The sequence below is a fragment of the Hibiscus syriacus genome, unplaced genomic scaffold (genome assembly GCF_006381635.1).
Source record: "Hibiscus syriacus cultivar Baekdansim isolate YM2019G1 unplaced genomic scaffold, ASM638163v2 tig00000778_pilon, whole genome shotgun sequence".
In the NCBI taxonomy this organism is placed as follows: domain Eukaryota; kingdom Viridiplantae; phylum Streptophyta; class Magnoliopsida; order Malvales; family Malvaceae; genus Hibiscus; species Hibiscus syriacus.
In genome coordinates, this window is record NW_024061825.1 from 3014727 (window position 1) to 3040365 (window position 25639).

The 25639-nt window shown below is 35.0% G+C and overlaps 1 long non-coding RNA gene and 2 other non-coding genes across 3 annotated transcripts; 1 reads left to right on the forward strand and 2 right to left on the reverse strand.

The window, feature by feature from the left end:
- Positions 1 to 1684: 1684 nt before the first annotated feature.
- LOC120219573 lies at positions 1685 to 15218 on the reverse strand. Its single transcript, XR_005525313.1, has 3 exons — positions 15023 to 15218; positions 11947 to 11950; positions 1685 to 1695 (listed from the first exon to the last, which is right to left on the reverse strand). It is a non-coding gene; the product is annotated as an uncharacterized LOC120219573 (long non-coding RNA).
- TRNAD-GUC lies at positions 5076 to 5147 on the forward strand. Its single transcript has one exon. It is a non-coding gene; the product is annotated as a tRNA-Asp (tRNA).
- On the reverse strand, positions 5209 to 5282 carry TRNAV-AAC. Its single transcript has one exon. It is a non-coding gene; the product is annotated as a tRNA-Val (tRNA).
- Positions 15219 to 25639: the final 10421 nt, after the last annotated feature.

Consider the following 25639-nt stretch of genomic DNA (forward strand, 5'->3'; position numbering starts at 1 on the left):
TCCCAAATGTTTTAATTTGGTTCTTAATCATGTGCTAAAGCTTTAGAAGATTACTTAGAGTCTTAAAGTGTCATTAAAACACATGTTTTACAACAAATTCGTCATCTATGGCATGAATCAAGTATGAACCCTAAAATGCTCAAATATAAAAATCTTAACAAACCACCATGCTTATGAAAACCTTAACACTCCAAAGGATTAGAAATACAAAAACTTGATGTTTAAATCCAGAAATGAAGCTCCTTGATTAGCCACACTCATTTCTTTTATGATTTGGGTGAAAACCACTCACTCTTTCTTTAGCTAGAAAGAACCCAAGACTTCATTAAAATGATGTTGTTGGTGGAATTATAAGTGAAATTGAAGCATTAAATATGCCCAAAACTTACTTTAGAGCTAAGGAACTTGGAGAGGAATAATGAGAAAAAAAATGAGAAGAAAGAAAGAAAATGAAGAGAATAATGAGATGAAAGAGATAAAAAGCCTTCATATTTTAAAAATCTCTTTTTTTTTATGGCTAACTGGGCCCAATTCCAACCCAATTAAGCCCAACAAATTAAATTATTAATTCTACGAGGTCTACTTATCTCTCGTGTAAACTCGAAACTACTAACCTATAATTTGGCGTGTTACAGCTTTGGCTATTATATCTAATTTAGTCTTTGCATATAATGTTCTTTGCAAATATTAAAACATGTAAAACCACTAAAATATATGATCATGGTGTCACAGAAAACCATAGGCATGTGAAACAAATATAAAAAGTGTTAAAATATGCATAAAATGGATTATTAACATGACTTCTAAGACGTAAATATAAATACCTAAAATATAAGATAAATTGAGACATAACATAATATTAAATTTAGAAATGATCAAAACACACATAAAAACTTAATTAATACTAAAAATGGATTATTAACATGTATGCTACTTCGACGTGTTAGAATTACATGATAACCAACTACACCACAAGATCATTTTTTTAAAGAAAAAATGGTCTCATTAAAAACCCCTTCTACCATCACAAGGTTGGGGACCTATAAGGGGGAAAAAGTGCCAAAATCCATTAAGCAATCTGAAAACAAATCGTTCTTTAAAATAGTTGCAAAGAACTCAAGAAACTCGGCCTAAAAAAATGGAAACATTACAATTGAGGGCTCGTTTAGCTAACGTATGAGCAACCTTATTTTCTTCGCTAATATCATATGTTACCAAACAACTATTAAAACCATTACAATTGTCACGTTTAGGTTGCATATGCATACCGATCGTATAATCTGCACCACTCGCATTATTGTACAAATTGACTACCATGGAGGAATCCACCTCAATAATGATGTCCCGCCATCCCTCCTTCAAAGCCATATTAATAGATGCAACAAGGCTATGAACCTCGGCTAAAACTAGGTCATAAATACCGCCCGACGTAGTAGCTAGGCCACTAAAGATGACACTAGAGGCATCACGGGCAACAACGCCCATGGTTGCAATCTTAGTTATCTAATTGTAAGCACCATCAACATTTATCTTTATAGTCTGACCAGTTGGTGGTCTCCAATGGTTTGGAGGATAAACCTATGACACATTAGAATATGGTACTGTTGAGCATTGAGAAAATCATAATGCAGTGTCTTTGTATTGGCAACAATGACCCAAGCAGGCTGTAAACAACCATCATGCACCAAGGAATTCCTTCTATTCTAAACATTACAAAATAGAACTAGAATGCCTGCAAACTCATCAAGTCCAAGCGTAGCAAGAGCTGATTCCAACCATAATAAAGCACCATAGCTACTTTAATAAAGCGTAAGAACTCTTGAATCTAAGTTTGGCGTGTAAAAGATCATTGTTTAGATAATACATAGCCTGAAACAAAGGAGCAAATAGTGAATCAGGTTCTTTAATAAAACGCCATAGTTGTTTTCCTAACATCGCAAGATTGAACGATTTGAGGTTTTTGAAACCTAGATCGCCCACCCTCTTTGGCTTGCAAATGTCTTTCGATGACACAAGCGACCAACCCCTTTTATCTATTTTCCCTGTCCACCAATATCGACTCATAATTCCAATATTCTCTTTCAATAGGTTTCCCGGCAATTGATAACAATAATGAGGTAGAACTTGAGCTACCACTTTCAAAACTGCTTCTCAACCGCCATAAAACAAGAGTCTCTTTGTCCACTCCATTACTCGTGTCAACACTCTGTCACGTAAATATCCAAATGCTAACATTTTATTCTTGCCTATATGTAAAAGTAATCCCAAATAATGCCCAAGAGTGTCCACTTCTTGAATGCCAGATATATTTGTGATTAAAGTGTGATACTCTGATAAGGTCTTCAGACTAAAGTAAATAATAGACTTCGTTAGATTGATTCATTGTCCAGATGAAGCAGTTGATAGATTTAGGATATCTCTGATTTGCTAACCTTCTGATGTTGAATTTTTTTAGAAACACCAAACTATCATATGTAAATTGCAATGAGATACCTGGGGTCCGTTTTGAGAAGCGCGAATGCCTTAGTATTTCCATTACGTTGTGCTTTATGAAATAAAGCAGATAATCTGTGAGTCACAAAAAGAAACAAAAAAAACGGAGATAATGGATCACCTAGTTGCAGACCAGTACTTAGGGTAAATTCCTTAGTCAAAGATCCATTTACACGTGCAACAAACGAAACCGTGGTGACACATTCCATTATTATGTCAACAAACCTCTAATGGAAGCCAAGTTAGACCGTAATAGTTTTCAAGAATTGTCACTCAACTCTATCATACGCCTTCTCAATATCCAACGTAAGTGTCTCCCCCTTATTTCTACCATTCGTCGACAAATTCAAATAATGAACCAATTCATGTGCCACTAATATAATATCTGAAATTTGATGTCCCAATAAAAAGGATGCCTGCTTGTCACTAATACACAATGCCATAATTGGTTTTAGTCTGTTGATGAGCACCTTAAACACTATCTTGTATATTACCATGCATAAGCTGATTGGACGAATTCGCTTCACGTATTTAACCTTTTTGACTTTAGGAATGAGGACAAGGACAGTTTTATTGACCATAGCCATCTCCTGATGACCATTTAATAGATCCAAACAAAGTCCCACCACATCATATCCTACTAGCAACCATTGTTATTCTGAAAAACTTGTCGGTAATCCATAAATCCCAGGCTCTTTACTAGGGTTGATATCTCGAAAAGCATACAACACCTCGTCTCATGCATAATCAACTGCGTCGATAATTTGAGAGCTTGGGGTGACATTAGCTATACAGAATAAGTCTATAAAGTAATCCACTATGACCTTAGAAAGTCCATCTCTTGTATCAGTCCAATTTCCGTCTGTATCAAATAACCTGGATATTCGGTTCTCCTCTTGACGTTGAGTTGCCCGAGCATGGAAAAATGCAGTATTACGATCACCCTTTGCTAACCAGTTTACTCTTACCTTTGTGCCCAGTACGGCTCCTCATTATCCAACAGCATATGTAATTGTTGTTTTGCTTTAATCATTTGGCGTAAGTCCAAATTCCACCGCCTGCTATTTAATCCATTGTTTATAGATTTTTTGAGCTTCCAAAATGCGCTTCTTTGTATTATCCAAACGTCCATGTTGCCAATGATGCAAAGCATCACCAATTGCTTCCAATCTTTGCAATGTGGACCCAGGTGAGTGATTCCAAGCTGCATGTATACGTGAAATGCGTTCTTTCTCTTGGGACCAGCACGTGTCATATTGGAAAGTTTATTTTTAAATGTCTACTACTTCTAAGACATAAATATAAATACTTAAAATATAAGATAAATTGAGACAGAACATAATACTAAATTTAGAAATGCATCAAAACACACATCAAAATTTAATTAATACTCTCCTTCTCCTAAAAAAAAATAAGGGTGAACTATACAAATGGTCATTAATTTTGGAATAATTTTTTTTCTTCACTGAAATTTTAAAACTAACAAATTGATCACTAACATTATCGGTTTATAATAAATCGGGACTCGACGTTAGCCGCCAACACTATGTGTGATGGAATGCTGATGTGACAAATTAACTGACTGACTTCGCACAAGATACTTGTGGTTTGACTCTCCTCGACTGTTCCTCGCAGTACATGTTTACTTAATTTCATTCTTCTTCTTTTCTCTTCCTTCTCAGCCACAACCATAGTTTGTTCTTCCTTTTTTTCCCTTTAGTTGAATAAAGATGCTCTTGCAGCAACCAGTTTCAGCAGCTCGAAAGTTATAAATGTGGTCAAAGACCGAAATATATAACTTTCTGAACAATCCATACTAATAGCATAATTCCAAAATCAAGTTAATTTCAACTAAGAGTTCATAGAGAGAGAAAAACGTGGTCAATCTCAATAGAAGAACATGAAAGAAAACTATAAAACAAATAAAAATGTATGCAACAAGTTAGAGGGAGAAAGAATACATGCTTAGTATTGAAAGCCTAAAATATAAGCATCCTCAGTTTTACTTCTCAAAAACATTGATGCTTACCAAAGATGCACCAAATCCTAAAATATAAGCATCTGCTTTTGCTATTTTATCTAATTTAGTCTCTGCAAACATTTAAACATTGGTTTTGTTAGTTATTGGTAATATTAGTTGCAAATACTATGCATTTAAAGTGTCAAGCAAACTAAAAGAACAATTCATTTTCAGTTTTGCTTCATTATTTTGTATTGCTGCTTGTTTCGATCATATTGATTCTTGGCGATAGGTTTATAAATGAGAGGATCGAATCTGTTGTTATTATTATCTAGGACAAAAGCTAAAGGAGAAGTTAATGCTGCTCAAGATGCATCTCAATACAAAAGCAAATGGCTCTTCAAAGATCTCATCTGACCATTATTCTAAATTGCTAGGTCCTTCTGTGTGATTGGTTTATAAATGAGAGGATCGAATCTGTTGGAGGCGAACTAAATGGATCCATTGCTTTCCATGGATACTCCAACTTCCCGTTCATGGAGCTCGGTGCCATCAAAAGAAACGGTATTGCATTGAACAAAAACAACAACGAAAGCAGTAAAAGATATTGCTTGTCAACAACGTCGTTGTAGTATAGTGGTTAGTATTCCCGCCTGTCACGCGGGTGACCCGGGTTCGATCCCCGGCAACGGCGGTACTTTTATTTTTCCCACTTCTAACAGGAACGAAAAGGCAAAATTAAAGGTTGTTCTTATTGGCGTCGCCCGGACTTGAACCGGAGACCTTCAGTGTGTTAGACTGACGTGATAACCAACTACACCACGACACCATGTTGGTCAATTCTGACGCTAATTTATATTAAATCTATATTATAAGACCTAATAATTAATGGTTTTAGACGTTTACGGGATAAAATGGAAAGGCCGGCCACAATGCTGTCTCTTTGGGATTTGTTTTATTATTTATTGTGCTTAGCTATTTAGCATTTATTTTGTTTACACCAATGATGTTTTTTCTTTTCTTTTAAATAAATGGTTGACGTGTCATTCATTCAAAAAAAATGGTTCTTACCGTATCAGTATAATATATGTTAAATAATACGATTTTAAAGTAATGTTTAATTCGTTTAAAAAATGGTTCTTACCGTATTAGTATAATATATGTTAAATAATACGATTTTAAAGTAGATGAATTTATAAAAAAAATCAAAGAAGATGTAAAACATTTAGGAGATTTAATAGTTCCCAACAAAACACTACATCATTTCCTACTAGCGGCCAATGTTGTTTTGAAAAACTTGTCTGTAATCCATCAACCCCAGGCTCTTTACTAGGGTTGATATCGCGAAAAGCATACAACATCTCGTCCTTAGTGTAGACACACATTTTCGTACATATTTATAAATATATTTATATATAGAAAATATATCATATATATTTATAGTTTTATCGTATAGTATATATTTTTATATAGGACATATGATATTAGACTATATAGTCTAATACATATTTTATACTATAAGATATTAAAACTTTTTCTTTTGTTCCGTCTTGTGCTAGGATCCAATTGATCAGTCCAACTCAGCTCACTCACTAGAACCTGCCTCACGGGATTGGTACAAAACTAAGGCTAGTTTTACGTCAAACTTCGAATCAATGGCAGCCTCGAAAATTCCGGCGCAATCTCAGCTCTCTTCGCTCACCTCTCCCCCACGTATCTCAACCATTTCAAACACCCTCGAGAATTCGGCTAGAATCCCTGAATATCTGGCAGCTGCAACCTTCCAACGTCTATATCTGTGCTTATATAAATCATAAGCAAGGTTCAACAAGGGGAGGGGGGAAACATTCGGTGAAAGCAAAAGCAAATAATAGAAGGGGTGAAAAACCATCCGAACAGGAACATTCGAACCAGCAAAAAATATATCGAAAAAGGAGAGATACACAAGATTGTTCGGGGGGAAAATTAGCGAGAAAAGGGAAATTACAGAGGAAAAACGGGGTGAGGGAGAGTTCTTCGAAACTGGAAAAGAGGATAAGAAGAAGCTGCCAGAAGACAAGAAAGAAAACCAGAAAGCAGACAACGCCTTTTTAATAAAGTCCATCGAGGGGGTCTCGGATTTGAAAGCCTACCTTGCGGCAAGATTTTCCTTGAAGTCTGGCATGAAGCCTCATGAATTTGCCTTCTAGAAGTAACTTGCTTTTAGCTTAGCTGTTTTACTTTGCTGTTCTTTGTCTTCGAGTATTAGTGGCCATACGAAATCATCTTTTGTTTTTTATTCTAGCTTATGATATGCCAAAACCCCAAATTTCCTTTTTTATGTTTTGTGCTACTCTGATTGGAGCTTGTTCTGATTATCTTTTCAAAAGAAACCCATTAAAATTATACATATATGCATAGGATTCATGGATTTAAAATAAAATATTATATATATATGCATAGGATCAAGGGTTTAAAATAAGATATTATATATATGCATAGGATCCATGAGTTTATAATAAAATATTATATATATGCATAGGATCCAAGTGTTTAGAAAAAAAAATCATTTATTTGATTCATGTAACCCACGTGGGTATGAGGTTATAAAGTGCTAATCCTTGGTGTGATCATTCAATCTTTGAATATCATGCATTTTGGTCCGGTTTTTTTGTGTTGTTATTGCTTTTAATTTTAATATGTTTTTTTAGTTTTTTATTTATTCTTTTCTTTTAAAAAACATTGTTTCATATGCATATATTTTTTACATTCTTTTATTTTATTATTTTCAAGACCGAACATTTTCTACTTTTTTTATTTTTTTTTAGGTTTTCTTAACATTTTGTTGTTGTTATTTTTTCAATTTATTTATTATTTATTTTTTCTCACTCTTTGATTTATTTAAGTTTATCTTTCAATCTAACATTTTTGACTTTTTTAGGATCAATTTTAATCAATCAAAGGTAAGTAACTTGAATCGAACGTTTTAAATTTCAATTTCAATTTTAATTTTTGCAATTAAGACAACTGAAAAATTAATTGGTACCGAAAGGGCGGTTCAAGGGTGCTAATCCTTCCTTGACCGTAACCGACTCCCGAACCCGACACGTTTCTGGTACAACGCAGATCAGGTAAGATGGTGTCCGACCCACCTAAATTCGTTTTAAAATGGTCGGTGGCGACTCCAATTCGTTTAATCCAAGTCGAAGCCCAATTCCGGGCCTAACCGAAAGACAGTTACGACAGCTTGGCGACTCCGCTGGGGACAGGTAAGTGAGTCAGGCCGAAATTAATTTTCGGTTGTCTTTTTATGCGAAAATGGTAAATTTAAATTTAAATTTATTTTATTCGATTCTAGTTATTCACCTTTGATTATTTTTCAAATAAATAGTTGTATTAATATTTTTTTTAATGATTTCATATTTTTCAAAGTTTTCATCTCAGGCTCTATACCCGAGCTCCGAACCCTTTTAAGTGGGGGCGAAAGCGACGCCTTCGTGTGAATTTATTCACCGTATGGGCCTAGCAAGTAACCTTCGGGATTCATATACCTTATGCCTTCGTGTGAATTTATTCTCCGTATGGGCATAAGGGAATGTTTCCTCTCGAGTTTAACTTAGTCCACACAAGCCTGTGATGGGTTTAGGACTAAGGGTCTGGCAAGCCCAAGAAGGGCACCAGCAAGGAGAACTCGAGTACCTTTTTAAAACCTAAACCGGGAGATTACAGGGAATTAGAGCCCACCCCAAAACCTCATTCCAAACCCTAGGCTGTTTTTATTTCCTACTTTATTTTCTGTTCAAAGCATGCGAACTAGACAAATATGCGGTTAAGATTTGTTTGAAATTAGCATGCGGGATAGAAATCATGTCCGGGTAGGAATATTAAGCATGTTCGGATAGATATCATGTGGGGTAGGACTTTCATTTTTCATGATTATTTTTTATTATTTTTACCTCACTAACTCTTTTTTTTCTCTTTCATTTTATTTTCATCAATTGCATCATTTAAATGAGGTATTGATCCCCCAAAAATGTGTTTGTTAAAACATGAATAATCTGTATTAATGGACAAAGGGGTTGTAATACAAAGAGATAAAAAGCTCAGAAGTCCAGTCGTGGTCAAAGAATACCCAGAGGCAAAGGTTGCAGCGGCAAGACGAGGAAAAGGTTATTGACCCGGACGCTCCTTGCGAAAACTACGAGAACAAGATGGTGAAACCCTAGCTGAGCTGAATGTCATTGCTGACGAATTCAAGAAGAAAACTTCGATAGAGGGCTCCCATGGTGTTGCTGCTAGGGAACAGACTCAGCAGAGAGTGGAAGCCAGAGGTGCAGTCCTTCGAGACTCTTTTTGGGGCAAACAACTCATCATCTGCATAAGTCGGAGCGGTTCGACAGGTTATCCAACTGGTGACAGACGAACGCAGAAGACTAGTCAACATGTCAGAAGTTGTCAGAATATTCTTGTCTCTTAAAAGATAAAACACTTTTGTCCCCAATAAGGATTATTTTTAATAACAGATACATTTTTGGATTGATTCCTCGATCATTTCATGCATCATGCACTTAGACATTTTGCATTTTGTTATTTTCTTTGCATTTTGTTATTTTCTTTGCATTCACATTAACTAACATATACATGTCTCATCAAAAGGAGTAAATACTGGATACACCGCCTCAAGCGTTGGACACACCCTATCCACATAACACTCGTTTGAAGAAGAAGAGGATGGAAGCCAGAATTATACAAATCGAGGAGAATATGTTGAAACTACAGAAAGAGCTAGAAGATAAGATAAACCAAAATAGTCGAAATACTCTAGAAACAATCACAAAGAACCAAGAGTCCTTGGTTGATCAGATCGTTGCCAAGTTAGTTGGCCTACAACAGACCAGTGTGCCTGGGGCAGGTTCATCGGAAGGGGTAACTATACAACCTACCCCACAAGTGGTTATCTCACCTGAAATCTTACCAGAACTTCGAGGGGACTCATCTGCAGCAAAAGCAAAGCCCTCGTCCTCTGTATTTAACCCTAAGAACAATCCGGGTTATTACCATGAACCGAATTTGGACGAAGATGACAAAGCGAAGAAGATTGAGGGAAAAATCAAACAATTGGAGGACCAAATGAAGGTAGTCAAAGGAGACCATGACTACCATGAAATCGATGTCGCGGAACTCAGTCTAGTCCCAGACTTGGTTCTTCCTCTGAAATTTAAGTCCCCGGAATTCGAGAAGTTTGACGGGAACAGTTGTCCATCCGCTCACATCACCATGTTCTGCAGAAAGATGACAGGATATGGAGGAAACGACCAACTCCTGATTCACTGCTTCCAGGAGAGTCTGTCGGGCTCAGCCATTCGGTGGTACAACCAGCTAAGCCGATCAAATATCAAGACCTGGAAGGACCTGGCTAAGTCATTTCTGGAACAATACAAGCATAACAATGACATAAGGCCAGATCGAGTTATGCTACAAAACATGGAAAAGAAGCATAACGAGAGTTTCAGGCAGTACTCACAAAAATGGAGGGACTTGGCTGTGCAAGTTCATCCACCGTTAGATGAAAAGGAAACCCGTAAACTTTTCGTGCAGACCCTGAAGGCTCCATACTTCGGGCACCTGGTGGCGATCACATCAGGAAGCTTTTCAGACTTGGTTATGGCCGGAGAAATGATTGAGTCGGCCATAAAGCAAGGCAAGATTAAGGATGGGGAAGCCAGTAAAAAGCCTCCTATGAGGGAGAGGGATGGAGAGGTTAACAACATCAAACACTTCAGCAAAGGTGTTACAATCTCCAGCCCAAAATCAACTGCAGCTGTACCGTCAGGTACTTCTAAACAAGATTCCAGGAGGGAAAGGGAACATTTTGACCCTATTCCCATGACCTACAAAGAGCTTTACCAGCAACTCCTTGACACCCATGTAGTGTCACCATATCCAGTAGAACCCATGAAGCCCCCATACCCCAAGTGGTATGATGAGAATGCGTATTGTGAATATCACGGCGGAGTCCCAGGGCACACAATTGAGAACTGTTACGCATTCAAGAGGGTCGTACAAAAGATGCGTAACCAGAACTGGATCGACTTCAACAACTTGGGGGCATCCTAGTGAGGGAGATCATTTCATCATTTGAGGCATTCTGTTTGAACTTGTTTTTTTTTCTTCTTCACTTTTTCAAATTTTTAAGAACATTTGAATAAATTTATGTTACTTTAATGATGTTAAGCAACGAATCACATTTGCAAACTTACAATTCTTTGAATATCATCTGAATTAAGAAACTCCGTAAACGGTTCAAAGTTACGGATCTTTGACAAAGTAACATGTTTTAAAACAAGGACCTTGACCTTACCCAAAATATACCCTCAAACACCATACCCTGCTCTTACAATTAACTAATACAACCTTTTCCTTTCATAAGGTACGGACAACATGGGGCATCATTTCCATATGACAATTACTATGTTTTTTATTTAAGATGTTCAATGACGATGATGATCTTTACAAATGAAAGAGTCGAGTAGGTGAATCCAGTTTAGGTCAGTTGTTTGAAAATTGAACTCTAAAGATGAGATTCCTTGACTTTCAAAAACACCTAGACTATGACAGGTTCTTCTTGACAATCTTAAGAAATTAAATCCGTAAAAACTGAGCTATTCCGCTAAGGCAATTGGTTATAGAGGAAACTTGAAAGCCCTGGCCTTATGAGTAGATTACGTTCAAACCATGACATTGCTCGGACACTTGGCAATTCGGTGTTTGCTCCACTGCTCTTGTCAGGCTGAAGACTCTGTGATGAGATGAACCCTTCAGTTAACTTGATAAGAGTGATTATAATATTAAGTTGTCCCTCTAAGGCAATTGGTTAAATGCCCCGGCTTTATGGATTCAGCTAGCCAGATAATGACAAGTTAAATCAAATTTATCTAAGCAAGAAATTTTCGGTAAAATGGACTAAGGGAGTTAAGGAACACCTGTTATAGTCAACTACACACGAGCACTCAAGAATTTCATTTTTAGACCGATGTTTCTGCACTACCTTTGTTAGAGGAGCCTACAAAACTTGAACAAATGAAAGATTTCGGAGAACCGAAATAGAAGGCCTAGTAATTGATTAAGTTAGTTGCATCATTTTGTCCGCGCCTAATCGAAATGCCAAAGCATGGTTCGATATTTCAAAAAATGACATTTTTTTACCAAAACCTTAGAAAGGAGGCCAGAATGAAGCCAACCCATCCATTTGAACATTTTTCAAAGAGCTGTAACTCTGAAAACGTTAAGAGAGCTATTGATTCCTTTGATATTCTTTGAACTCACGTTTATAATTTGATTCAATTGCGAATAATATTTTACAGCATTTTTATCATTTTCTCTCCTGAAACAAGAAAAATGAGAAAAACATTTTCAAACAGAACAATCTCGGATATGAAATGTCTGTAAAGCCCAAGCTCAAGAAGCAAATGGGGCACGATCGATTCCATGGACCAGATTGGCATACAAAGCACGAGACTCCATCCAAGAAATAACACATAATTTATTCAGGTTGCATGCATCTTAGACATACTTAGGTGCATCACATCCATCATTTTAGCATGCATAATTTTGCAGCTTTCAGAGTCAAGCTTCGACTTCAGGATGAAGGCTACTCGACTTGCAAGCACCTTTAAAGAACGATGGTGTAACTCAGCAGCAAGAAGCTACACCTCAACCGACTTTACATATCTACAGATCTCAGAACCAATTTCAGATGGGTTCGAGAACCAATTCAGATCAAATTCAGTTCAGCTCAACTCAACAATGAGCAACATGTTTCCAGTTTATGTCTTCAAGCCAGATTTCAATTCCACAACGGAAGATATTTGGTTGTCAGAATTCATCAACGGGCTTTCCCATAAAATGGGAGTTATCCAAAGATTGTCTTACTTGGTTCTCGCTCAGAGGAATCACCTGAAGAATCATGACCGGCTTTGACTCGTTAAGGGAAGCCATTTTTTTCAAACAAACTATTTGCAGCATAACTTAAGTCGAGAAGGGTTATCTGCCAACCAAAGACCTTCGAGTTCGACTACGCTCAGCTCCAAGGCATATCATTTGCAGCACAACTTAAGTCTAGAAGGGTTGTCTGCCAACAAAAGACCTTTGAGTTCGACTACGCTCAGCTCAACGGCACATCATTTACAGTATAGCTTAAGTCGAGAAGGGCTATCTGCCAAAGACCCCCGAGTTCGATTACACTCAGCTTCGAGGGCACATCATTTACGGCATAACTCAAGGCTAGAAGGGTTATCTGTGACCAAAAGATCTTCGAGTTCGACTACGCTCAGCTCCAAGGCATATCATTTGCAGCACAACTTGAATCTAGGAGGGTTGTCTGCCAACCAAAGACCTTTGAGTTCGACTACGCTCAGCTCAACGGCACATCATTTACAGTATAGCTTAAGTCGAGAAGGGCTATCTGCCAAAGACCCCCGAGTTCGATTACACTCAGCTTCGAGGGCACATCATTTACAGCATAACTCAAGGCTAGAAGGGTTATCTGTGACCAAAAGATCTTCGAGTTCGACTACGCTCAGCTCCAAGGCATATCAATTGCAGCACAACTTGAATGTAGGAGGGTTGTCTGCCAACCAAAGACCTTTGAGTTCGACTACGCTCAGCTCAACGACACATCATTTGCAGTATAGCTTAAGTCGAGAAGGGCTATCTGCCAAAGACCCCTGAGTTCGATTACACTCAGCTTCGAGGGCACATCATTTACAGCATAACTCAAGGCTAGAAGGGTTATCTGTGACCAAAAGACCTTTGAGTTCGACTACGCTCAGCTCTAAGGCACATCATTTGCAGCATAGCTTAAGTCGAGAAGGGCTATCTGCCAAAGACCCCCGAGTTCGATTACACTCAGCTTCGAGGGCACATCATTTGCAGCATAACTTAAGTCGAGAAGGGTTATCTGCCAACCAAAGACCTTTGAGTTCGACTACGCTCAGCTCCAAGGCACATCATTTGCAGTATAGCTTAAGTCGAGAAGAGCTATATGCCAAAGACCCTTAAGTTCGATTACACTCAGCTTCAAGGGCATAACATTTACAGCATAACTCAAGGCTAGAAGGGTTATCTGTCAGCAAAGACCTTTGAGTTCGACTACGCTCAGCTCCAAGGCACATCATTTGCAGAATAGCTTAAGTCGAGAAGGGCTATCTGCCAAAGACCCTCGAGTTCGACTACGTTCAGCTTCGAGGGCATATCATTTACAGCATAACTCAAGGCTAGAAGGGTTATTTGTCACCAAAGACCTTCGAGTTTGACTACGCTCAGCTCCAAGGCATATCATTTGCATCACAACTTAAGTCTAGAAGGGTTGTCTGCCAACACAAGACCTTTGAGTTCGACTACGCTCAACTCAACGGCACATTTGCAGTATAACTTAAGTCGAGAAGGGTTATCTGCCAACCAAAGACCTTCGAGTTCGACTATGCTCAGCTCCAAGGCACATCATTTACAGCATAACTCAAGGCTAGAAGGGTTATCTGTCACCAAAGACCTTGGAGTTCGACTACGCTCAGCTCCAAGGCATATCATTTGCAACACAACTTAAGTCGAGAAAAGCTATCTGTCAACAAAGACCTTTCGAGTTCGAGTTCGTTCAGCTCGAGGGCCTATCAACCACATGATGGAGTCAATGAACTACTTTCCAATCGAATTTCCAACCAGAGTCTTTAAATCGAGGAAAAGACCGAGGCGGACTACAACGAAAAGCCACATTCCGATTCAAATTCCGAACTATGACTTCAATTCCATGTCATTTCAAGATGGACTCAACTTCGCAGCGAATGAGCCATCCGCAACTCAAACCGACAGGGAGTTATTCTTAATTGAAATATCAGAATCAATTTTTGAACTCCACCAAACGAAAATTTGTGTTTTTTTATCTTTGTCCTATTTTTCGTTTCGCGAAAAATGACAAAGAGGGGCAGCTGTAGACACACATTTTCGTACATATTTATAAATATATTTATATATAGAAAATATATCATATATATTTATAGTTTTATCGTATAGTATATATTTTTATATAGGACATATGATATTAGACTATATAGTCTAATACATATTTATACTAAGATATAAAACTTTTTTCTTTTGTTCCGTCTTGTGCTAGGATCCAATTGATCAGTCCAACTCAGCTCACTAGAACCTGCCTCACGGGATTGGTGCAAAACTAAGGCTAGTTTTACGTCAAACTTCGAATCAATGGCAGCCTCGAAAATTCCGGCGCAATCTCAGCTCTCTTCGCTCACCTCTCCCCCACGTATCTCAACCATTTCAAACACCCTCGAGAATTCGGCTAGAATCCCTGAATATCTGGCAGCTGCAACCTTCCAACGTCTATATCTGTGCTTATATAAATCATAAGCAAGGTTCAACAAGGGGAGGGGGGAAGGATTCGGTGAAAGCAAAAGCAAATAATAGAAGGGGTGAAAAACCATCCGAACAGGAACATTCGAACCAGCAAAAATATATCGAAAAAGGAGAGATACACAGATTGTTCGGGGGGAAAATTAGCGAGAAAAGGGAAATTACAGAGGAAAAACGGGGTGAGGGAGAGTTCTTCGAAACTGGAAAAGAGGATAAGAAGAAGCTGCCAGAAGACAAGAAAGAAAACCAGAAAGCAGACAACGCCTCTTTAATAAAGTCCATCGAGGGGGTCTCGGATTTGAAAGCCTACCTTGCGGCAAGATTTTCCTTGAAGTCTGGCATGAAGCCTCATGAATTTGCCTTCTAGAAGTAACTTGCTTTTAGCTTAGCTGTTTTACTTTGCTGTTCTTTGTCTTCGAGTATTAGTGGCCATACGAAATCATTTTTGTTTTTATTCTAGCTTATGATATGCCAAAACCCCAAATTTTTTTTGTTTGTGCTACTCTGATTGGAGCTTGTTCTGATTATCTTTTCAAAAGAAACCCATTAAAATTATACATATATGCATAGGATTCATGGATTTAAAATAAAATATTATATATATATGCATAGGATCAAGGGTTTAAAATAAGATATTATATATATGCATAGGATCCATGAGTTTATAATAAAATATTATATATATGCATAGGATCCAAGTGTTTAGAAAAAAAAATCATTTATTTGATTCATGTAACCCACGTGGGTATGAGGTTATAAAGTGCTAATCCTTGGTGTGATCATTCAATCTTTGAATATCATGCATTTTGGTCCGATTTTTTTGTGTTGTTATGCTTTTAATTTTAATATGTTTTTTTAGTTTTTTATTTATTCTTTCTTTTAAAAAACATTGTTTCATATGCATATTTTTTACATTCTTTTATTTTATTATTTTCAAGACCGAACATTTTCTACTTTTTTATTTTTTTTAGGTTTTCTTAACATTTTGTTGTTGTTATTTTTTCAATTTATTTATTATTTATTTTTTCTCACTCTTTGATTTATTTAAGTTTATCTTTCAATCTAACATTTTTGACTTTTTTAGGATCAATTTTAATCAATCAAAGGTAAGTAACTTGAATCGAACGTTTTAAATTTCAATTTCAATTTTAATTTTTGCAATTAAGACAACTGAAAAATTAATTGGTACCGAAAGGGCGGTTTAAGGGTGCTAATTCTTCCTTGACCGTAACCGACTCCCGAACCCGACACGTTTCTGGTACAACGCAGATCAGATAAGATGGTGTCCGACCCACCTAAATTCATTTTAAAATGGTCGGTGGCGACTCCAATTCGTTTAATCCAAGTCGAAGCCCAATTCCGGGCCCAACCGAAAGACGGTTACGACACTTAGTAAATTCCTTAGTAAATTCCCTATTCATCTCATGCATAATCAACTGCGTCGATAATTTGAGAGCTTGGGTGACATTAGCTATACAGAATAAGTCTATAAAGTAATCCACTATGACCTTAGAAAGTCCATCTCTCGATTCAGTCCAATTTCCGTCTGCATCAAATAACTTGGATATTCGGTTCTTCTTTTGACGCTGGATTGCCCTAGCAAACCAGTTTACTATTGACCTTCGTGCCCACTACCGCTCCTCATTATCCAACACCATATGTAATTGTTGTTTTGCTTTAATCATTTGGCGTAAGTCCATATTCCACCGCCTGATATTTAATCCATTGTTTATGAATTTATATAAAAAAAATCAAAGAAGATATAAAACAATTAGGAACATTATTAAAAAAATATGTATTTAATCCACTGACGGAGGGGGCGGACGTTGGGGTTAGAATAAAATTGAATATTAATATTTTAACGGGATTGCGGCTATTGGGGCCTAGGCTAAATGTCTAAGGCACAGTCAACCATTCAAGGTGACAGCGGTTCGAACCCCCCAAGCCACCTAACATATATATTTTTCCACGGACAGACAAATTGGATAATTACATGATTGTTCCCTAAACTCTACATATTCGAAATTAAACCATAAACGTTAAAATTATTCATTTTGGTCCCTTAATTAATTTAATTATATTTAAAAAATTAAAATTGGGGTGTGACGATATGTTTTTATAATTGGAAGATGAGTAAGATTCCAACATCGAACAAAGATTACCTATATGCTTAATTATTGGGTCTATAAAACTATTGTCCTAATAACTCAACTTTACAATTAATGACTCAAATTAATATATTTTTGTACATGATTAATAACATAACACTATATTAATAATTTAAAATAATATTATTTAAGAAAAATGTGATTAAATCTTGATTTTGGTTACCTGTTAATTAAATAAGGTAAAATGATAAGAATGATATTTTGAAATAAAGTATTATAAAATAATTATTAATCTTAGTAATATAAAAAATCATTAAAATGATTAAACTGTGATAAAATAATAATTAAGTTTATCAATATTACAATATAATCCTTAAACTTATGAAAATTTATTATTATTTATAGCATTATAGGAACTATTTTATTATTTAATGACTATTGTATAATATTTAAAAGAGAATTGGTCAAACACTCATTTTGATATAGTTTAATGACCTATAATGTAGTTTACCCTTAATGTTGTTGATTTTTTCAGTCACTAATGGATCATCATTTCTTAAGTTTCCCAATAATAAATCTTCAACTTCGCTAAATCAAAGAAAAAGAATCGATCAAATCAATGGCTTCACCAACATCTAAGCTCGCATTTCGCGTAGTATTGGTGGCGCTCCTCCTCTTGGCTCTCTTCTACGTCGGCCGGCCACTTTACTGGAAGATCTCCGCCACCGTCCACGACATCCGCCACAACAAACAAACCGTTAAAGAAGGTAAATATAAACTTAAAAAATACCTAGTTTTTGAATCCTCTTCTTTCTTTATCCTTTCATTGGTTTCTGATTTTATGTTCTTTCTCCTTAATTTATGTTCTGTAATTTCTTGATTTTGTTTTATATAACGATGTAATCCATGCATTCGATTAGTGTTCAAGAAGGCAAAACCGAAGTTTTATGGATTTAATCCAAGGATTCAATTTCTCTTGTTTCTGATTTCATGATTCTTATTATAAATTCTCTGATCCGTCATGAAACTCATTTTTCCTTAAAAGTTGTTCATTTTGATTTAAATAATGATTTAATTCCTACATTTGGTTACTGTTCAGGAAGGAAAAAAACACCCAGTTTTGTAATCTCCTTTTTTTTCTCTCTCATTGCTTTCTGATTTTATCGTCTTTTTCTTAAAATAAATATTTATGATATGTGAAGAAGAACTCTTAATTTTGTTTAAAACTATTACTTAATCCATTTATTAGATTACTGAGATTGTTAATTACTTTTTGCAGGAATTTCACAGATTGTGCTTGAGGCTCAGAAATCTGTGGGATGGTTTAGCGATGAATCTGACTCTGAAGTGCATGGAAATCGAGGTAAGCAAGCTTCAAGGAGATTGAAATTTAGGGTTTAGTGATGGGGATTTTCCATCTTGTTTTATCATTCTGAATAATTTTATGAAATTTGATTGATGGTTTAGTGTTTTAGGAAGAAACTGAAAGTGTTGTGACGTTGGACTATTATTATGCTTTCAATGCAGAAACCCCCCCCCCCCAAAAAAATATTTCAACCTATGTAATTATAATAAAAATTTTATTAAGTATTTTTAATTAAAGTAAGTATTTAAAGTTATATTTTTAGTTAAAATAAGTATTTAAAAAAAATTAGTCAAAATTGATACTTAAGTTATTCAATATTTTCATCTAAATACTTAAAGTTCTTTTTAAATTAATGTCACATATAAACTTTTTTAGAATTTATATGTAAAAGATTGAATACTAAAGGTCCTTATTTTGACCCAAAAAAAAACTTTAGATATCGATTTTTTATATAAAAGATACCTTTAGATACTTGTTCTAATAGAAAAATTATTTAAATACTTAAATGAAAAAGATAGTATATTTTAGATACTTGTTTATAATATAAACTTAAAAAATGTACAAACATAATTAAATTAGTAATATTTCTATGTAATTATAATTAATTATTATAATTTATATAAATGATAAATATTTAATTAAAGTGTACAAGCGATGTCGGTGGTAAAGTATTTATTGTTATTTTTTGAGATGTAGGGTACTATGAGTGTTAGGAGTGTGAACATTTAATATAAAAATGTTAAAAATTATCTTTAACTATATGTTATCTTATACTTATTCTAGATTAATAAAACAACGGAATTCGAGAGGGATTCAACAAGGATTGAATTAGGAATTTCGCGCTTAATCTTCGAGTTAGACACAAAATAGGTGATGGAAGTTTCAGACGGTACCTGTAAATATGAAGGTACCTAAATTATTTCTAGTTATAATAATAACAAGATTGGGCATTGCCTTTTTATTAGTTTAAGTTAATTATAAGTTAATATCAATTTGAAATTTAATCGATCGGTTTGATAATAAATGCATACATATTCTATAGATATTGTTCGAACTTAAAATCTCTAATAAAAATAATACTCTTTTTAACTACTAAGAGTACTTAATGAATTCAAGATCAGGGATTGCCAATTTAAATAGAGCAACATGTTAATTGTTATGCTAAGTTACTTCTCATACATATTATGTTTAGAGTTGACATGTAGGTGCTTGTTAGAGAAACAAATCTGTAGGAGACCTTGTAATTAAGAATTGATCGAGATGTGTTACGAAAAATCGAGATGTGTAACGGACAATTATATCTTTCGAAAATTTTAAATTTTTATGTAATTTAAATATTTTTATTAGTATTTAATTTCTTATTTTTTAAAAGGTATTTCGTAATTATTTTTAAATCTTACAGTTTTACATCCTTGAATTTTTACTATAATCTTTCAAAGATTTATGTTTCTAATGTAAAATTATAGGTCTATTTCTATTTATAATGATATATATTCTGTATCTTTCCACCCAACTAAAAGGAAATGAATAGTTAAAACCGTCACAGCCATAATTTTCTTCAACATTAGGGGTAAATGACTCGGCCTTGAACGAATAAAGTTATGTTTGTATTCGTTTGTTTGTTTTTGAAGGTTTTCTTGTGTGGTTCGTGTTCGTCTATTTTTTTAGTTTCGTGTTCGTTTATTTATTTTTGAATGTGTTCGTGTTCGTTTATTTATTTTTAAGGTGTTTGTGTCCATTGATTTAACATTCGCGAATGTGTTCATTTAATGTTCGGAAACATGTTCGTTTAAATGTTCGTGAACATGTTCATTTATATGTTCGTTTAGCGTTCATGAGCATATTTGTTTAGCGTTCGTGAACATGTTTGTTTAGCGTTCATGAGCATATTTGTTTAGCGTTCGTGAACATGTTTGTTTAGCGTTACTTTATCGTTCGCGAACATGTTCGTTTAGAATAAGAAGGAAAATAGAGCTATGGGAAAATGTTTTTTGTGTTATAATTTATAATAGGGAAAAATGGTAAAACTATATAACTAGTGCTTAAGCATCTTAGGATTCATAGCTTAAACGTCAAATTTTAATTTAGTATGTAGCTTCACTAATATTCAAAATATAAAAAAATAATCAAACTTATAAACGAGCTTCTACGCGACCTTAAAAACAAATATGTTCGTGAACATAAACGGACTGAATATACATTTATTCGTGTTCATTCATTTATTAAATGAACATAAAAAATAAATGTCTGGTTGGTTTGGTGCCGATCTCTAAACTTAAAAAACTAGCTTTGAAACTAGCGGAGATAAGTTTTATTCTGCCAATCATTTAAAATAAAATAATAGACACATGAAAAACTTAAGAAAATAAAAGGAATTTGGGGGGAAAGGAAAATCACAATAAAATAAGAAATTCAAGAAGAAAAAAAAAGGAAAGATAATAGACACATGAAAAATTTAAGAAAATAAATGGAATTAGGGAGAAAAAAAAAGAAAAATCACAATAAAATAAGAAAAAAAAGTATGAATTAACATGCAACAAGTCTAATTAATCTAATCTCGTAGGTGAAATCATAATTCTCAAGCAGACTTGTTCATTCACTCCATGCCTGCAACTTCAACATTTTCATCATCTTTAACTAAAAAGACCCAAAAATCTGATATGGCAATCACTTCATTTGGATTAACATCTCTCTTGAATCTGTTAATTCTTCACCTAGATGAAGATTTTACATTGTTAGTCTAAAAAATGATTTACTAACAGTAATAAATAATTGATAAAAATGAACTTTTATCTTCTTAATCATGTCTCTTCATTCCAACTTTATGAGTTTCGCCTTCAACTCAAAATGATATTTGACAGACAAATTTCTAAATGCCATGTTACCTTTATAAATTTCTCAAAAAAAATCATTAGTACGATAAAAATAATTCGCAATTATTTTCACCTTAATTTCCAGGAATTGAATAATCTTATCACACATGGGAATGAATGGTTTCGTATCTCTACAAAACCAAATGTCATATATGTATTATCTCTCATACATAAATGTCAATGTTCGTAACATTATAATCATCACTTCTCGATTATAGCATGCAAGTTTACTATACATCAACATTTATATAGCATAAGAATAAGGTATTATTTTAACCGATATATAAATCTTTAAACATTGGTTTAAAAGTATATGTACTAAAATATCGTTAACCGTCCATATACTTTAAACTCATAAAGCATATATTAAGATATTGTTTCCAAAATAAATGACCATTAAAATAAAATAAAGCTCGAATAATAGCAGTTTATCTTTTCAATCTTCACTATTAAATCATAGTAAGAAATGTACTATGAACTTAACCTATCAACACATGTTATAACATACAATTAAAGACAAATTTAAAGTTTTATCACCCAAACCGTCAACCACTAATTAAAGTCAGATTTAAAAGTTGTCTTTAACGAGAATAAAAACACTATGTTATAACGTTAAATAATCATGAATTATAAAACTGCTTTTCATTCCACTTTATTAGTATTTGAGAGCCATTTGATATTTCAACTTTAATAGGTAAAATAAATCTTAAATATTATTGAACTCATATTGATCTTCAAAATAGCATTAGACGCATGAGTATAACAGATATTTAAGAACTATAATATACCGTTAATCAGGTTAGAAACCTTCATCATCGAGCTCAACCAAGTTTAAGAAACAATAACATTAAAGAATTTGCTTCTAAATTGTTAGAAAAATAGACTGTTGCAAAACGAGGAGTTAGCACTGACTGAAAAATATTATATAAAATAGATAAGAAAAGAAATGGTCAACCGTGCATGGTGTTAACCACTGCCTTAGAAGTGAATTCGTCCCGATGTGTGTAATCGTTACAATTGACGAATAGACCCCGAGGTTAGCACAACTCTCTAAATTCTGTACACCCGAAAGATGGAGTGGACTTGGGTGGTACTACTATTCTCTTAACTCAAATACTACACTCAAGAAAAAGTATCAAAGAGTGTTTCAAAGAAAACATTTACCACACTCGTGACTGATGAGCTTAGGGTGCCCACTATTCATAGGATAAATGGTGATGGCAAAAACGTAATTTCCAATACACAATCATTATGAAATGAGTTAGATGTCTGAGCATTAACCACACTTGTGACTGATGAGCTTAGGGTGCAGCAGGATTTGGTTGTTTTGGAGGAAGCTCAGCGTCTTTTTTATAAATAGAAGGCCAAAAGTAAGCTGGCTTGAGGAGGGTGATCAGTGCAGCCGATTCTTTCACTCTATCATTGATACTAAGAGAAAGAATTACACTATTAGGGTCCTTATGGGTCAGGAAGGTAATAGATTGTACTCTTTTGAGAGCAGAATGAGTCAGGAAGGTAATAGATTGGACTCTTTTGAGAGCATGTCTGCTGAGGTGGTTAGTTTTTCACTCGACAACTTTGGGGTGACAAAATGAAAATATTGTCAAAGTTCAGTGACTAATAATCTAACTTACCTATAAAATAATTGAATAAACAAAATGTAGTTTTACTTGGGTGGAAATAAATTATAAGTAGACTTATCAAAGGACAAGCTTTGGCAAAAACTCTACAAATCTGGGTTAGGAGAGCTCAAATTCTTATTTAATTTCAAATATATATGTATATTTAATATGAAATATTTTAATTCTAAAATGAATCAAAATTATATATTTAAAAAAATAAACAAAATTTCGAGTTTAGAATTTATCTCACAACAAATACCCATCTGGGTCTTTGACACTTGGAACAACAACAAATATATAGATATATTTAAAATATTTAATTTTTTATTAATTTAATACTTTGTATACATAAAGGAATAACACATCATTATTTTTAGTGTCACGATACATGTTGTATTATCAATTAAACACATGTGAAACTGTCACATTAGTAACTCGAGTTAATGGTTAATCAACTAATGATTTCTATACAACAAAATTTATTTTTACCAAAAATGAAACAATAAAAACTAAAATGTTTCGATAAAATAGACAAAAAAAATATTATACAAGCATTAATGACTATTTTGTCATTATGCCTTTTTTCATATTTTTAGCAACTTTACTCCTATAAAAACTAGTACGATCTAAATCAAACAAATCTTATTATTTAATTCAAACTTCTAGTATCTTGTACAAGTCATCTTGGGTTTAGAAATTGATTATCCATATTTTCTAAGCAAAACTAGCAATTTCTATGCTATCAATAGTTTCATCTGATCAATATGTCTTTTCAAAGTTATTATCCAACTTCTAGGAACAATTCTTGTCTTTTTACAACATAAGGGTATTTTTGTAATTTTACCTAATCAAAGTATTCTCATAATTTCTCATCCAAGTGCTTTTGACATTTAACCTTTAATGAGATAAATTATAATTTACAGATCCAGGAGTTGATTGCTTCATCACTTAGTCACAAAATTTGTAATTTAATTCTAACGGTCCTCCACTTTCTTGTATTAGTCATCTGAGTCATATTCAGTTACCAAATTTTTACCATATTCGGATCAAGTGTAGGAATTAATTAACTACACAGATGAGACCAAACATTTTCTTATTCATGCATTTTCTTATTCATGCATTTTCTTATTCATGTATTACCTCGGTTTCCATGCTATATCGAACGACAATTAATCTCCATTCTATCACTCTTGAACTTGAAATCAACTTCCAATAATTCTTTATATACATAACAACAAAAATTTCATCAGAAACGGAACTTAATTATGAATAACGGATCAAATCGAGTGTTAATCAGTGAAAAATAGCTTATCGGGTTCGAATTTGGCAAAACGGATCTAAAAACATACTCATGACATCGAAAAACACCAGGATAGGTGTACACAAAAAAAGTCAACAGTCGGTCAACAACGGTCAACGACTTGGTTCGGCTTGACTTAGCGGATCGGCTCGGCTCGGCTCGGCTCAGACCGATCTAGCTGGTTCAGACCAGTCCAGCCGATCATACCGGTTTAGCCTACTCCCCAGGTTGCCAGACAAAGCCCACTAGCAGGACGCGGTGCGTACGGCGGCTCCGGTCGTCGGTTCGGCTTGAAATTTTACAAATTTGTAGATCGACACCCCAGGAGTCTCATGCAAGTGTTATTTTTCAACGAAACATAATGAATTGCAGAATTTTAAAACTTACAAACTTCTCTAACGGTGGCCGGCGAGTGATGATGACGGATCAACAACAGTGCGACGATTTCGGTCGGGTTTTGAGCGAACGGTGACGGTGAGTCCGATGGTGTAGGAGGTGTGATAAACAGGTGGCCGGATGACAGAAAACCAAAGGCAATCGAGTTAAAACTGACGAAGTTTTCGGTTGGGTTTTACGACGAACGACGACGATTCACAACGGGATAGAGGTCGGGTTTTGTTCTCCGTTCAATTATGAGTCTATTGGTGGTGTCGGATCGACGAACGTTGATCGAATGGTGGAGAATTGGAGCTACAAAGATGGACCGACGGGAAAGGAAATTGAGGAAAAATTGGGGGGCTTTGTTTCTGGTTTATAAAGAAATCAAACTTTAAGCATTTCAACACATTGTCTGCATACACAAAATGGGTAAATTCAAGGTTAGGTCTTTGAATTTCCCTCATTTTCTAAAATAATTTGTAAACTTTATAATTTTACACTTTAATCTTCAATTTCTTTTAAAATATCACTTTAATTCAATATTTTATAATTTCTAAAACTTAAGTAGGGTATCGAACTCAATTGATGGTTGTGGAATGAGTTCCTCTTTGATTCTTTTACTCTTTTTTCTCGTGAACTTGGGTATCAGTGGCGGAAAACCATAAATAGGGATTGCAACGCCTTTTCTCAGCGAAGGGAAGAATCCACGCAAATGCGAACTATTCTGATGTTTGGAATCTGAAGAAGTGCTGGTTTTTTGAAGAATTCAACTCCGGTTCTGCTGTTTCCGTCGAAGGCTTCTCTACCGATTGTTTGGATTCTGCGGTTTCCGTCGAAGGCTTCTTCTCCACCGATTGTTTGGATTCTGAGCTTTCCGTCGAAGGCTTCTCCACCGAGTGTTTGGATTCTGCGGCTCCCGTCAAAGGCTTCTCCACCGATTGTTTGGATTCAGCGGTTCCCGTCAAAGGCTTCTCCTCCGATTGTTTGGATTCTGCGGTTCCCGTCGAAGGCTTCTCCTCCGATTGTTTGGATTCTGCGGTTCTCGTATAAGGCTTCGCTGCCGATTGTTTGGATTCTGAGGTTCCCGTCAAAGGCTTCGCTGCCGATTGTTGTGACTCTGTTGAGCAACCGTCGG